The following is a 14084-nucleotide window of genomic DNA, read 5'->3' as shown; positions in this document are numbered from 1 at the left end:
GGGAACACTCTGATAGTGCTACCCAGTTCCTAAGAAGTAATAAATAAAAACAATAAAACTTAGCAAAAAAGCAAGGTCAGCTTCATTCTGATTCCCTGGTAAAAACCATTGACCTGTCTGTTGGGGATGCAAAACAAGTCAAGATGGCGCCTGGCAGCTTGCCAGGAGGAGTGGTTTGTGAAGCGATGCCAGCGAGCCATTAAAATGGTGAGGATTTCTTATTGGCTGACTGCTGTATCTAGATGATGTTAATTGAGTCAAGCTGTGTGTAATCAGTTGGGTATATATACCTCTGCTGTCCTGCAATAAGGCGGCTCCTGCTAACCTTGGGTGCCCGCTACTTTGAGTTCTCACTCAGTTCCTCCTGAGTTCATTCGCAATAAAGCAGTTCCCGTTTCAACCTTCAAGTTGCTTGTCACCTCCCAGTTATTTGCCCAGCCAGACTGCGGCACCTGTCCTTACTTCCTTTAAACTACAGAAACAAGAGACAGTTCCCGAATTTCTCTTCTACTCATGTAGGTCCAGCCTACTTCTACAGTTATTCACATTTCTCTTTCTCTACTTCCAGAAACATCCAGTCTCTGAAATGTTGCTGACTTTAGAATTCCATCCAAAGGCTCCCTTCCCACATACACTATACACATTTTCCTTGAGTAATCTTAGTCACATCTTGATCTCTCTTTCCCCCAAATTTTTTAAAAATATTAACTGTGTTTGTAAGAGAAGAAACTGACACAAAAGCACAATGTCCAGCTGACATCGGTCAGGAGAAGTATCTGAGTTTAGAAGAGGGACATTTTCTACGTCAACATCTTTTGAGGAAGAAGACCAAGAAAAAACTGAGGAGGTCAAACACTAAAGTTTACCCCTAATGCCCTTCAGGAAAAAGCTGCAATCCCCAAAATACCCTGGGGCAGTTACTGAAAAATGGGTACCCACAGGTTGCATGGTAAGCCAGGGAGAAGGTTGGAATATTGTATGACTAAAGAAGGCTAGCATAGACATTCCCCACCAGGTTCTCAGGAGCAGCAACACTGGGATCCCACTCACTGGAAAGGCAGTGTTGATGACTCACATGGCTGTAAGATATTGGCATTTAGTTATCTCCTCGGGGCATCACTTACCTTATTTAAAACTGGGGCCACAATAATTCTGCTTCATAGTAAATAGATAAGATGAGATAATGGATGCAGAGGGCTTTGATTAGTGCTAGGATAAAAGAACTCCTGCTTATTGAGTAATGATAAACTGAAGGACTTGGTGAAACAAACACTGTGAGTTCAATACCATCCGAACCAGAGATGACCAAAGCAAGGACAAGAGCAAAGACAGTGCAAGATGAAATTGATGTAACCGGTATGATCAGGGCAAAGGATTTTCCAGAGGAATTAACAAATTAACAGAAAAGGCTAATCACTGTGGGACAGAAATGCCTCAACTTACTTTAATAATTTATATTCTTACTCTATGCCAAACACCATTCTAAATGCACATATTCATGTATTTAAGTAAGTATGTACTATCACCATTTCCATTCTATACAAGAGGAAAACAGACACAGAGGAAATAGATAATGTGCTTAAACCATGCATTTGGTAAAGGTAGAGCTTGATGCACACACCCAGCAGTCTGGTTCCACAGACCCCACCCTGAGCCACCATGGCAGTCTGCATCTCCCCCATGGCCACTGTTTCATGCTCTCATCCTTATAGAAAGGGGACACAAACACAATCCTGAGATGCAACAATTGATCAATACCTGGAGCAGACATTCCTGCTCCCTCTGGATTTGTGCTCTTTCTATTTCCATTTGTCTTATTTGCTGCTGATGGAGTCTCTCCCTCTCCTCCATCATTTGCTGGTTCTGCCTATGAGTCTCCTCCAAACTTTCTGCTTCAGCCTTGGCACCCTCTGCTTCACATGTGCCTCTGAAGAGAAAGAAGAAAAGGTAAAACCCTGGAGGACTGCTCTGTCCCTCCCTTGGGCTTCCCACTCTTATTTATTATTGCTCCAACCCACAGAGAAAACTCCCTGGCACTGTTTTCCTTCAAGATAACCATATTGAACCTGATCCTGCCATACTCAGATCCCACCTGTGGGGATAAGAAGCCTCTTTGCCTGTCTTGCTCTAGTCGAATGATCTCAACTAGGCCAGGACACATGAATTTCACATTTTTGGACATTTTTTTGTCTCTCTTACTTTGTTTCTATTCTATTCTCACCTTCCATCTCCTTTTCCTTGGCTGTGAGAGCTTTGTTTGTCAGTAGAACAGCATTAGTCACAGACTCTTTGGACTTTAAATACTTTCGCAGAGCTTTCTTATCCTAGGAACCCAAAAAACATGCAGTTAGAACTTGGCAGTTGTGATTGGCAAGGAGATAAAATCATGTTTTTTGTTCCATCAAGCTTCTTTTCCTCTTAGAAGGTGCTCTTCCTGCACCTGATGGAGATGTCCATCAAGCCTCTCCACAGGTGAGGTTCCAAACCTGGCTGGGCCAATCAGAGCACCCAAGGCCACTAGAGGGAAAAAAATGTGTGCACAGGAGGAAAAATACTGCAACTTGAGTGTTTTAAAGGATGATATGGGTGCTGGGAAAGACATGCATGCTCTGTACCCAGAAGATTAGGGCCTTAAGGATGATTCAGCTTAGACCCAGTGGTATCTCCTTGTTGTCATGTGGGGCGAACCTATTTAAAAATAAAGCCAATAGTCAGGAAAATGGAGCACGATAATGAAGAAGGTGCTGGAACATCAAAAGGAAGCAGGAGAACTGCTGACACTGTTTCAACTCTGGAATGTGTCCACACTTAAAATTAAATACCAGGCACAAAATTCCCATGCATTCTTATTCAGTTTCAGAGTGAGTCTGAGGCAGAGACATCAATCTCATCTCTGTTCCTCTAGGTATTTCCTTTCTTCTGTCCTCAATGGCTTTTTAGAGGGGCCCCAGCAATTCCCATAATTAATAGACAGAACCAGGGATACCTGTATTCCTTTCCTGGGCTGTTGATGGTACTTTGCCTTCAGCTCCTCTGTCTTCTGAAGGTAGAGATTATGGCCTCCTGGCTTAGAATAAACCTCCTGCTTCACTGCTTCTTCCTCAGGACCAAAAATATCCTGAAGCAAAGTTGAACAATGATCTAAAGAGGCTTCCTTGTTCTGCTTACAAATGTCTTTCTGCTTTGTATCTAGAAGGATCTTCAAAGGGACAAGAACATACAGAGATGTTAGCCAAACCTCAGTACTTCTGAAATATATATTTTAAAGACTCTCTTTTTCCTAGAACTTCAAGGAATATAAGCAAGATTATACCCTTCCCAGCAAACCTGAAAAAGTTGCAAAGACAAGTAGCTATAAAAAATATTTATTTTTTGCTATGAAATATCGCCAAACTCTTCTCTTGTCATTTCTGCTTCTATGTGATCTTATGACAGCAGACTCCTAGATTCAAGCCCTCATTTTAAATGCAGCCTACTGATTTTCAACACTTCTTGTTTCAGTATTTTCTTACCTTCAAGCAGAAAATAGATGTGAATAATTAGTTGGAATGATGTCAGTTTATTCTGATAGTCATGATCGTAATTTAGTAGATCCAAAGGACAGTTTTCTCTGATTGATTAATGAAAAATAAAATAATATTCTGCAAATGTTTTAAAGGAATTAAATCAGTCAAATTGATCCCATGGATATTAAATGTGAGCTGTGAGCCTACGTGAAATATTCAGACTCTAAAGGGCCCAAAGTATCTACAATTTTTTTTTTTGTTTTCAGAATGAAAGTATAGCATGCACATTAATAACTATCATTATTTTCCAATCTAGAAGGAAATGCTTTTCTTAAACAAATCCTATTGTATCATTCATAGCAGTATTGTTCATTTTATTAACCCAATGCCCATGAACAAGAAAAATAAATAATTACCTTTAATTCTTTCTGGAAACTTTGGTCCTCATCCTTAAAAGAGTTCTCTGTGAAGATTTTTATGGCCTCTCTCTCACCGGCCCTGTGCAGGTCCAGCAGCTCCTGGAGGGTCTCTGTGGGCAGCTGCACCTTCTGGCCCATCAGCTGGTCATAGTGGGCAAGGGCTTTTTTATTGCAGCTGCATTCTCTCTCTGGGCCAGGGCCAGGACTGTGTTCTCCAGGCAGGGCAGATCCCCACTGTTGATAGTGTTGACATAGGTCAGCACCAGGCTCTCTAGACCTGCACAGAGGAAGAGATGCTAGTATTATTTGCAGAGATTCTATGATCTATATCAATTAATTCTGAGAGCATTCATTGAACAATGTATTACTGACAAATTTTCAGCATTCTGAATAGGATTCAAGTGTCCCAGACAAATTTCTTTGGTAAATAGTGAGATTAAGAAGGCAGGTATTTCCTTATTTGGAAAACAAAGCAGGAGTCAAAGAATAAAAACAGGAAAAATGTCTAGATGTATGTGATTATTTAATCCTATGTGAAGAAATAAACTGGTGATCATACAAGTGTCATACATATTCATAATATATATGTATTATATATAATACATTGAACCCAGGGTGCTTAAGCATTGAGGCACATCCAAGCACTTTTTATGTTTTATTTTGAGACAGGATCTCATCTAGCTGCTTAGTACCACACTAAATTGCTGAGGCTGACTATATATATATACACACACACACACACACAACACACACACATATATTTAAGCTGGTATGGGGCCTACAATTATATATATATATATATATATACACACACACACACACACACACACACACACACACACACACAACACACACACATATATTTAAGCTGGTATGGGACCTACAATTTTATATATATATATATATATATATATATATATATATATATATATATATATATATATAATTTGTGCCTTCAAAGACTATGACATACTGTAAGAATCTAATATATTTGTGAAACAAATGCTGCCAACGTGTATGGCCTAATCTAGGTCAACAGTGGAAGGCTGATGGATACAACATCTTTAACTTCATCTTATCTTCATGTTCCTATTTCATGCAACTTCAAAGGCATTACTAAAACAAATACTAGAAATATGTTTCACATTCACTATAAGTTTACAAACATGGTACATATGATTTGCACAGTGGTAATTGCTTATGCATCTCTCCATGATGACACATTAAGGATTCTCTTACTTGTCTCTTAGGCATTATGTTGAGTAGAAAGCAAATCCTTGAAAAGATACGAGGTCCATTGACCTTGATGCCTCCTAGAATGGTCTTGATCTTGGACTTGGTAAAGATGTGGGAAGAGAATTCTGCCACTGTTGCACAAATTCAAGACTCAGCTCACATCCTGCAGTGTCTCTAGCTGGGAGACTTTCTTCTGGTGAGTGGGTGGGTCAAAGACAAAGCACTTCTTTGTTGGAAAGAACTTCTGAATACACAACTGGGGCAAATTTGAAAGTTTGTGTTCTTTGCTACCTGGAGAAGGAAAAACAGGATTTATTTTCTTTAGAATTTACACTCACTTTAATACATTGTCCTGGAGAACATGTCCTTTTCCTTGGTGTTCCTCAGTTAATGTCTTCATAAATCCTAGGCAACCAGATTAAGTGTATCTAATCAGAAAAAGGAAAGAACTTTTTCCTAAAAACAAGGGAGTAACAAAATTTGATATTGAACCCACGAGTTCATTGAAAATTAATAATATTCATTGTTTATTCTGTAAAACAGATAGGTAAATAAATATAGAAAACTATACATTTAGCCTTCTACCCAAAAGAGATTTTTGGGGGGGTTACTTTTCTTACTCTTCCCCAAAACCAAAGTCCAATTATCTTGCTTTGTCTTCACTGAATTTTCCAGGTATTCATCTGCTGTCATGAGTTGTCCATCTATTTCCAGGCTTAAGTAGAAGTCTCTTAGAATCCACACCAAGTCTGGAAAGAAACTTACATTGCCATCAGCATCTCCCACTCCAATGTCAGGTGATGTCCTTGCCCTGAGTAGATCTGTCAGTTCTGTCACATAGCTGAGTTGATTAAGGAAACCAGCAGAAGTAGCACAGCATCTAAGCCCATATTTGATTCCATGGTCCCCAAACCTGAATTTTCAATTTGGCAGACAAAAAAATCAAATTTTGTCATCAGAAAATATGAGGGCTCTTTTACTGTAGTACATTAGTACCGTAATGTGTCTACCCATTTTTATTTGGGATATTTACAAAATCTCAGAGATCTGTAGCTGATGAGTGGTGTTCTCTGTGGCTTTGGTGCCATCCTGAACCACAAAAGGATACTGCAGTAGGTCAATAGTCCCCTGGTCATTGTATACAAAGGTGCTGCTCAGAAGGATTGCCAGAGCAAAGATCTGGGTATCATTCTGATCAACATCCTAGAAGTCAGAACAAATTGAAGTCATATCAAATGGCATTTCCAAATGCACAATCATTAAAAATAGAATCCTGATATACAGTGTTAAGCAGAGAAAACACAAGTGATTGTCAGACACGTGAACTTGCATAACTTTCTCATTTATAATTTCATACTTTCTCATTTATAATTTTATACATTTCTAATTCCCAAGTCCCTCTTATAACCACCATTAGATAACTGCAAACGGTGTAGTCAAAGTTAATGGGGGAACCAGAGTAGTTAAAATTAAGGTTTTCCAGATATCAAAACAAAACTGACCTATGTGCACAACACAAATATCTATTTCGTTGAATAATTATTATCCACAGGGGTTCACATTACTGATCTTATCTAATTCTAATGCTCATAATTAATATCTCCATTTTGTAGATGAGGAAACTGAAGCTGAAATTTTGGCTTACCATTTTACATCTTGGTAAATCACAAGTAAAAATCAAAATCAAAACATAAAAAACAAACAACAGACATTGAAGAGAATGTTTGGTTATGTGCAAAAACCAGCTCATAAGAGCCATCTGTGTACATCTCTTCCCAAGTCTGAGTTGAGTGACTTCATTTGAGTAACTTGTTATTAGTTATGGTAGGAATATTTAGGGAATGGTAAGTGGTACAAATCCAGTGCACTCTTTTGTCTGTGAACTGGTGGCTGAATTCTTATTAGATTATAACTAGAAAAGACCGAGGATCCATTTGTCTACTTTTTCAATGATGAGTTGGATAAGACAAAAGAGATTATAAAAGATTTAGGGAGACTCATTCTTCTGTTAGTGTCAAAGAGCTAACATGCCAGAGTCCTGGTTTGAAGAAAAGTTCATTTCACCCTGTGCCCACTACTAACCATATTCAGTGTAGGACCAGGCCTGTAATGTGATTTTATTAGCACCATTTTTATGCATCTGGGAATTACTAAGCAAAATATCAGTGTATTTTTCCTAATACTGATTGTAGATTATAAATATATTTTCTCATTTCAGGCTTCCAAACACTATTAAAAATAAAAATAATAAACGGGAGGCAGTATAGTCAAGTGGAAGTACAAATTTATACAAACAAAAACAAAATGAAAAATTCCTTGTGCAAAGTGTGTTCAGTGATAAGGAGTTTAATCATAAAAGAATCCTCTGTCCTTACCTTCTCTACATCACCCAGGCCTTCAATCCAGGAGAACTAGGGTGTGGCCTGGCTTCTCAGGATGAGGCAGACACCACATCCAGATTCCCTTGGTGTGAGACCGCACCGTGGAGCCCACAGAGAAGCCTGCATAGGGGAGTGCAGGGGTCGTCACAGAGAAGGGGATCTAGAAATTGGGTATTTCTTGATAATTGAGTTAGGGTTTAAGGAAAGCAAGATAAGGAAACAGCAGAAAATACGAGTGTTGATCTCCATTACAATAGAGAAATGGGGAAATAAAGTCAAATTCCATAAGTGGGAAATGTTTTTTATAATAATACACAAGTAAAATTTTTAAAGTTTATAATTACATATATGGAAATTATTTCATTGATGTCTTATTCCTTATGAGGGGAATATATTGTGTTTCTCACAGAGAGACATTGTCTAAGGTCAACCTTTTTAAAGAACAGGTTATATGTCAGGGACAGAAACCTGCCTTTTATCTCTCCAATTAAAAGGCCCAGCTATGGCCCAAACATTGGTTCTCACTGTCCCTCTATGACTCTAACTTTCTCCACTCCATCCCCATGATGTACACCCTTAGTGCAGTGGACAGAGGGCTCAGCAGAGCTCTGTTGGTGGCACTCACCCTTTTTCTTCTCAGCTAGCTGGTTCATCAGGTAGGATTTGCTTGTGCTGCAGATGCCCAGGATGGCCACCACCACCATGGGCTGTGTGATGGCCGACAGGATCTTCAGGGCTTCCTGGCTGACCACTAGCTGCCCCTCCATGTTCTCGATGAGGCACATGGGGCCTGGCATGTAGGTCTCTGAGGTCATGTCTGGGATGTTACTTTGTCTGCAAGGGAAGAGGTGGGATGGGCAGCAGTTTCTAGTCTTTAAGCAGAGAAAGCCATTTTGCTTACTGAACCTGAAAACATAACTGTTCCTCAGCATGGTCTAAGTTTCTGAAGACATTAAAAAACAAAATTTAAAAAGAAGTAACAAAGAGCACCACAGTAAAGTAGGTCCTAGGCCTGCTATCAGGTCCATTGCTTGTTTGTAAATATTTGATGGATATAGAAAATTTATTTCCTGAATCTTACCTACTGATTCTTTGCATCTAATTCATCCCACTGGATTTTGGTTTACTTATGTTCCTTCTTATCTTCCTAGCTTGATTATTTAATTCCATTAATTGCTAAATATAAATTTTTGTTTTTCTCTTATTTAGGTCCATGTCCAAACTGCACAGCATTAAATATGTCTAGGCCATTGTGTAGCATTATCCAACAAATAGCAGATGTTTTTACTTCTTAGAGCTATACTTTTTGAAGTGTTTTTTACTTAATAAATTCCTTGATTGAAATAAAACTTCAAACCATGATCATTTTCTGACTGGCTAAATGAGTGGAAGACAAATATTAATGTTTAATTACTTACTTTCTACTTCTGTGTTTTAACTCCTATAACCTGAGGAATCTCTGGCAAAATATTTTTAAGCTACAGAGACATAAGCAAATACTTGCTTTTCTGACTTGTCATGCTATTAAAGAGAGTTTTCTACCATTTTAGAAAGCTAAAAATTTATATAGAAGCTAAAAACTTATAATCTGTTTGACCTTATTTTTTATGGATATCTTAAAATGAAAACTTCTGGATTTTTTGTTCTAGCGGACTACACAAACTGTGAATTTCTTTGTTGTTGTTGCTGATTTTGACAACAATAAAAATTAATTCTCCCCCCTTTTTTATGGCCAAAGCCCTGTCAATCCTTTTTGATGAAAGACAATTTAAAACAATAACTGCTGCTTGAAAGTAAAAGTAGGAAATCACAATTTACCTTTACAAATGGCACAGCCCTAAGGACATGGAAGTCAGGGAATGTGTCTAGTATAAGCCTCACTAGAGGTGTTTTCATGATGAGTTTAGATGCTGGGATTCCAGGTGTTTTTCCATTCTAATCTACTTCTAATGCAATCTTGGCATTTTATATTAGTAGAATTCTGGCTGCCTAACTTACATGTAGCAGAGGAAAGATTATATTTAGATTAGAAAGATCTGGAAACTGCCAATTATAATCTACACCAATTAGCTATAAAAACAGAAGTTATATAAACCAAATCTGGATAGAGATAATCTGAGTTTACAAACTCTGATGCTTTGGGGTGACTAATGTGGGAGGGAACAACTGTGAGGTTTGGATTTCCTCATGAATAGTGTTAACATGTATCCATATGAATGATAGCATTTTATATGTTGTTCCCAGGTGCTATCCGGGTAGCATCTTTAGTGCTTTCAAAACAGCCAAATCTCTGACACAGCTTTGAATATTTACTGTGTTTGAGCCACACACATAACTGCTGCTCTGCTATTTACAACTCAGCCTGTGGTGTCTCTGGGATGCATTTTCTCCCACTCTGGTAGAGCCCATGACTTTTATAAAAGAAAACAATGCAAGAGTAGGTCAAAACACATAGAAAACAAATGCACATTTGGGTTTGTAGTGAGGTAAGTTTAATTTCCAATCATTCAGCCCTGTAACTGGCTATCACATTGACATTTCACTATACTCTTTAAGCCTATTTACTAAAAAGTGGAAGTAAATGACTGTATTTATATGAGTACAGTTACTACCTTAAATAAGAGAAGTTTTCAGGAGAGAAAAAAAGTTCAAATAAAAATGCCAAGAAATATAAGAAAATGCTAAGAAATGCTGGTGATCAATTTTTCTGGAAGAAAACAATTCTCTTTTTAATCCATGTGAGCCTAGATTAGTTTTTTTGCGTTTTTATTGTTGTTTTTAATCTTTTGATTTATTTTGTGTATTTTTTTTCTGAGTTTGGAGGGAAAGGAAAAGGCACTGAGATACGTGGAAATCAAACAAACATGAGATGCATGAGCATGTGCCGTGGAAGGAAGTTCAGAGGAGGGAGGCAAAGGAGTAACAAAATTGCCAGACCAATATTGAGTTTGGAAATTAAATCTATCTCACTACAAACCAAATGTGCCTTTGTTTTCTATGTGTTTTGATTCACTCTTGAATTGTTTTCATTTATAAAAGTCATGGGCCTCTACCACAGTTGGAGAGAATGCATCCCAGAGGACAGCAATATGGAGCTGTTGAATTCAAGTGACCATAACAGCAGAGGTAATAGAGTAGAAGAAATAGAAAATAACACAAAAAGGACTAAGGAGGCTGCAGGAGTGGATGGCACTGGGAGGTAGGGGGCAAGCTAATATGATTTCTGAAGGACGAATCTACATTCAAAGTACAAGACTATGAATAAATAACAATATATTTGTTTGTCAAGAAACCTTTTCATTGTTTATGCTGGGTTTCAACTGTTTTCTTTTTCTATCTTTTTTTTTTTTTTTTGTCCTTAGCAATGCCAGCAAATATTTACATTGGTTGGCTTTTCATTCATTGCTCTGTCTCATGAAAATGATAAAAACTTAATGAATTACAGTAGATGGGGTAGAGAGAGAAGATGGGAGGGGAGAGGAGGAGGGATAGTAGAGGACAGGTAAGGCAGCAGAATACAACATAAAAAAAGAAAATGATAAAAACTTCTTAAAACTTTCAGGTTACAGTTTAAATCAGCAAAACAGGTTTTAGTGAAGACAAAGGTAACTCTGATGAAACATAAAATGGCATAAGAAGAAAAACAGTATTCAGACATATTAAACTCTTAGTCCATACTCAGTATTGTATCTAATACAGCAAAAAACAATTTAATGAATTCTGCTTTCTGGCTAAACCACAATTTAGTTTTCAATACCTCCATTATGTAGCACATCAAGAAGAGCTACATTCTATATTAATTTTTAATATTTAATATTTTTAAAACTTACTGAACCTTGCAAATCTCTTCCTACCTTGCCTGTAATCTTACCTTATCTATGTGAAATCTGGAGCAGAGATCTTTTAGACATGGCAGAAAAGCTGCTTCCAGGAGGGATTGGTAAGGGTTAGTTCTAACAATTGTCCTTTATTTTAGCTGTGATGAGTTCTGATGAGCATCTTCCCCCAATCCTGGGGATTTTCTTTCATCCCCAGCTCTCACCTCCCATCAGACAACTTGAATATGAAATATAAGCACACCAAAATTCAGAAGGAATTTACAAAACTTCTCTACAGGAAAGTGAAACCACAGAGTAAATTCAGTGACTAGGTGCAAAGTGGATATTCTGAATGTCCTCTGGTGGAAGGTTTGGATATACTTGACCTGATTTCCAAGAAATTGCATAGTGTTATGGAAGGAGAATTTTGGGAGCTTTTGTGAGTTTTTCAAGGGTGTGTTATTTGACCTAGCTTGAGATATGATAATATTTATCTCCAGTTGGGAAGAACATACTTTTGTAGGTCTGGCTTACTGAAATGTTAAATGCACTCATGTAGTAGTTAGTCTGTTGTTTTTATAGTAGTTTCAGTAGCTGAGAACTTCAATTTACAGGAAAAAACAAGGGTGTTGGCACTTAATACACAATGACTTCTGGCAAGGAAGTCATTTACTAAGCATTTGCTATAACTCCCTGCACAGTGTTCACTAGTTTATGGGAAATACCCTGTATTAACTCTCCCAATAAAACTTTGCTCTTGGGGCTGGGGATGTGGCTCAAGTGGTAGCGCGCCCGTCTGGCATGCAGCGCGGCCCGGGTTCGATCCTCAGCACCACATGCAAACAAAGATGTTGTGTCTGCCGATAACTAAAAAAAAATAAATATTAAAATTCTCTCTCACTCTCTCTTTAAAAAAAAAAAAAAACAAAAAACAAAACAAAACAAAAAAAAAACAAAAACTTTGCTCCTCCAATTTAAAAGAACTAGGGCCCTGAAAGGTTTAGTAACTTGCTTGAAATCACAGAGCTACTGATAAACAGATCTTAAGGTTCAAACCAAAGCACTTCCTGGAGTCTTTCTGGTTTGTGGTGTATATCCTCATACTTGTCACCAAGTATGCTTTTTAATAAGTAAGTCTCTTTTTATTCTGACAACAATCCTATAAGACCGTTGGTTTTGTCTGTAATTTAGAATAAACACAGGGGCTCTTAGGCTGTGTTTCCAGAGGTTCTGTTCCTGAGTCTCAGATTTGAGTTTGAGATATTTACTAAGGCGATCCTACAAAGCACAGTAGGAGATAGGGAATGAAAACTGGAAGGGAATAAAGCCAAGGAATGAGGAGAGAGCCAGTGGTTCTTTTTGTGTAAACCAGGACTCAGACCCTTGAGCTAACTCTGGGAAACAAGGTAAAATCTGTGTTGGAATTCTGCCCCTTAGAATAGGGGCTTTTTCCTCCAACTTTTTTACATATCTGGATGGCGACTGCTCCTGGGGACAATGACCACCTAGCATTACTGGCCTTGCCACGTGTGCCTTGAGAGCAAATACTCAGATAGGGAGTCTCTGATGTTTGCTGTAAGATGCCATTGGAATGCACAGAAAGGGTAAGTACCAAGGGGAGTTGGGTGAGGCACCCAGAACACCTGTGAAGGCTCTTTTCTATTTGCCTAGATCCACTCATATCTCATAGAAAATCCACTCCTTTACTTTAAGACTTCTTGAAATGGTTTGCTAGTCATAATTTATTTTTTAAATGCACCCACAATAAGGAAAGTCTAAGCTATAGCCCTCCTAACTGCCATTGATTTTATCATCAAAATTGATATTTAAAATCTTTTCCCTCTTCTACCCATTCTAGAGGGCTCATGCTTAGCCAGCAGTTCTTCTTACATACTTCCAAGGGATCAAAAAATCTGTTTCTGTATTCCAGTTAGGCTGTGCTCACTACCCAGTATATTTGAACAGACCACAGACATAACACAAGAGACTCCCAATGAATCTTTGTGAACCTTTCCTCCTTCCATCATGTACTATCTCCTCACATAAATCATGGTCAGTTAAGCCTGCCAGTAAAGCATTGTTTGCTGGATGGTCCAATGGTAAGTCTACAGTACGAGAGCTTTTGCATTACAGCTGTAGGTTTAAATGTAGTGGAACCTTACTATGACCCTTTGGAGAAATACTGCCTAACCCCACCCTGAGAACCATCCTTCTAGTTCAACAGAAACATAGGATATGGGAAATGGATCAGAAATTCATAATTGAGTTGATGAAGAACATTTTTATTTAATCCCTCAGTTCTCAGGCCTATATATTCTAGCCAGCATGCAATGGCTGTTAGTTCTTCCATTATATACTATATCTTAAATGACAATGAACAATCACCCAGTGTGCCTTAGCTACATCACTAAGTGGACATTGAACTGTTCTGTTAAGCTAGCAATTTCTCAGTGATGTAAGTAGTAGATCCTATAACTACATTCACATTGTTTTATCTCTTTTTATCAAAAACTTAGATTTAAGATGATATGTAACAGGTTACTTAACAGTAGACCAGACACTATGAATCCTTGAATAGAATAGGTGCTCCCCTAATTCTCTAAGCAAAGGAGGCCAAACATAACCAGAATTCATATCAATCTCAATTAAAAAAAATTGCTGCCATCTTCAGGGTGCAAAGGGATCCTTGTGATCATCTTGCTTTCTAATGGCTGGTTGATCTCA

At 38.0% G+C, this 14084-nt stretch overlaps 1 pseudogene across 1 annotated transcript; it reads right to left on the bottom strand.

The window, feature by feature from the left end:
- Positions 1–1579: 1579 nt before the first annotated feature.
- On the bottom strand, positions 1580–11534 carry LOC308655513 (guanylate-binding protein 5-like; annotated as a pseudogene). The gene is made up of 10 exons: positions 11414–11534; positions 8168–8376; positions 7537–7662; positions 6270–6364; positions 5795–6002; positions 5215–5448; positions 3923–4202; positions 2987–3199; positions 2222–2324; positions 1580–1927 (listed from the first exon to the last, which is right to left on the bottom strand). The product of its transcript is annotated as a guanylate-binding protein 5-like (transcript).
- Between the last annotated feature and the right edge of the window lie 2550 nt (positions 11535–14084).

This window comes from Spermophilus citellus (genome assembly GCF_964194105.1).
Source record: "Spermophilus citellus genome assembly, chromosome: 9".
Classification (NCBI taxonomy): Eukaryota; Metazoa; Chordata; class Mammalia; order Rodentia; family Sciuridae; genus Spermophilus; species Spermophilus citellus.
The sequence above is the reverse complement of the archived record's forward strand: the minus strand, read 5'-3'. Positions and strand labels throughout refer to the sequence as shown.